The following is a 2,662-nucleotide window of genomic DNA, read 5'->3' as shown; positions in this document are numbered from 1 at the left end:
CGCAAAATATTAAACACGTTCGATCCAATACCTGTCTCTTATACACATCTAGATGTGTATAAGAGACAGATGTTGCTTGTTTCGCTGGATCTCATTGGAGTCATAACGTCAATATTTATTCGAATGACACTTATAATCTCTGTTCAACATTTCCAGCTTGTGTGTCATTAAAGCACTTTAAGTTTTTGTTGTCATGCTAGCTCGAAGCTTGGTTTTGTTTTTTCAACAATAGAGAAAACTTTCTCAGTCACTAACTGCTATAAAATATTACCATAGTTCCCCGGGTAGAAACCCACACAGACTTTCGCGTACACGAATTTCCCCGGGTGATGTCCCAGGTCTGAGGATTGGGTAAGTCGGCCTAGCAGGCCTTGCCTAGGTCGATAAATTTAACAAATGCTCAAAAAATAAAGGAATTGTCTCCGAATTCTGCCGACTTGAAACTTTTAAAATTGCTTAAAACTGATATTGGTCGCCATAAATTAAAACACAAAGCCCATTCTTGTAAATTACTTTGTTGTTTACTGTCGCTAAAAATAAGCAGCTCGCTAACTGCGGCTAAAGTAAAGATAGACAACACCGCGGTCCGTCCCTGAAAAGACCTGCCCAGTGGGCTGATCGGATCGTTAATTCACAGCGTGAAGACTCACGTGTTTCCACAGAGATTGGCTGCTAAAAATAACTCGTTACATCATGCAAGACTGATTTCTTCGCCCGAATATTGTTTTGATAGGCTATTGAACCGTAGGTGAAAACCACCTTGCAAAACGATCGTCATTTCCGTCTGTTCATACACTAGGCCAAGGGAAGGAACCCCGGGGTATAATTCCATTTTCCCCCACCCCGAAATCGGGACAGTTTCGCGTTCATGGGAATGGGATTATGGCCCGGGGAACCACGGACTAATATTCCCTTCATCACACTGGCAAGTAGTGGATACTTCTTGCAATTATTATTTTTTTATTCTAAAAATAGGGACCTATTTTTTGGTGTTTTTGACATCGGAAATCGGGACGTCAGTTTGAGATAACAAATTCTGAAGTATGATTAACATTTTCGGGTATCCAAAGCTGTCATGTCCTAAAAATCTCCCACCTTAACCAAAACCATGGTAGGGCCGGCTGGGGACGTGGTGTTGGGTTACACCACAAAATGTCCTTCATTTATATTTTTTCACAATTTGGCAGATTTGCCACTGTTTTGAACTTGACTGGTCAAACCACAGGACCAAAGTTGGCGGTTTTAGAAGTCAAACTTATCATCTACTAAAATAGTCTTCATTGTTTGACATACCTCCTCCATGGTTTGACAACAACAAATTTTCTTTCGTTCTTCGTTCAAAATCTTCTTAGTGACACACATGCGTAATAAGTAGAATATAGTTATCACAATATACAACCACTACTCTGCATACTGCATGTCACGCATGGATCATGGTAGATAGGTATGGTGGTAGATAAATAAATCATTGATCGAGGCACGTTTGCAGAGAGTTAAGAATACGGAATACTAATTTATTTTACATATTCAAGTATACATGACATGACTATGTTGTAAACCAGTAAAATTACACAGCAGTCGTAAACAAAAAACTTCATAATACTGACGACACGTACGTTTTTCTGTGTTTAAAGTACAGTGTGCACAATTAGTTTTTTTCTGCACCACTTTCTTTTCGTTTTTTTATATATAGGCCTAGAGGAATTTCATTTCAACGATTGTAAATAGTCTATCAAACTAATGCCGCCAAAACTGTCAACTTTTGCTCTGTGTTTTATCAAGCCACAGAACAGACCTCTAGGGTCTAATTCCAGTAATGGAGGTCAGTCTGGTCAGAATATTAAGTTGTGTTTATATGAATGCATTTATGCTACATATTCAATCGTTACAAATACTCTTGTTTTTATTTTGTCGCGGATTATTGTTTATTGATCTGTATGGTAGTCTTAATTGTGGTAGACCAATATATTATTTATTTTAACAAGACTGACTGAATGCTGCTGTCGTCGTCGTGATTTGTACGTATTGCCAGGGAGTTGTTATAGTGTATTGCACACCAACAGAACGTCAATTGCCGTGTTCATCGTGTGTAAAAGACTTTAGGTAGGTAAGCACATTCGATTCAATACTATAATGTAAAATGTTGTTCAGATCACGTTAATTTTTACTAAAACACACGTTACACCTACCAGACGACAAACAGCTGTAGTCGACTTACCACGACTACCTAAGTTCACGCTAGGGCCTAGCGTTCGCATAAACAACACAGACAACTTCTCTAGTGTAAACTGTATAGGCCTACTCTCGCGATAGAAAACAAAATGTTCGCAAAATATTAAACACGTTCGATCCAATACCATTATGTAAAGACCATGTTTGGTTAGATCACTTTTTTTCATTTTTAATAATACGTGCACCTGCTACATTAACACGACAGAGGCCTAACCCTACCGACGATTCCGTAAACAATTGGTCAACTACACCAACAAGGTATGCATTATGGAGCTCGCTTACCCTCTCGCGATGAAAAACAAAATGTCGGCAAAGTTTTACCAACGCATGCGCATATCGAAGTTTTCTCCTAAAAACGACTCAAAAATGGTGGTAGGGGGTATATGTTTTATCGCGTACGTCCTACATTTCTCATCTAACATTAAAAACA

General features: G+C 38.7%; 1 protein-coding gene across 2 annotated transcripts in view; it reads right to left on the bottom strand.

Annotated features, from left to right (window-relative positions):
• LOC117104714 (glutamic acid-rich protein-like) overlaps positions 1-2,662 on the bottom strand; it is a 38,530-nt gene that overhangs the window by 1,629 nt on the left and 34,239 nt on the right. The gene's annotated exons all lie outside the window — the stretch shown is intronic.

This window comes from Anneissia japonica, unplaced genomic scaffold (genome assembly GCF_011630105.1).
Source record: "Anneissia japonica isolate Jap-2015-1 unplaced genomic scaffold, ASM1163010v1 scaffold287712_len2945570_cov188, whole genome shotgun sequence".
NCBI classification, from domain to species: domain Eukaryota; kingdom Metazoa; phylum Echinodermata; class Crinoidea; order Comatulida; family Comatulidae; genus Anneissia; species Anneissia japonica.
This window is presented reverse-complemented; position numbering and strand designations above follow the sequence as displayed.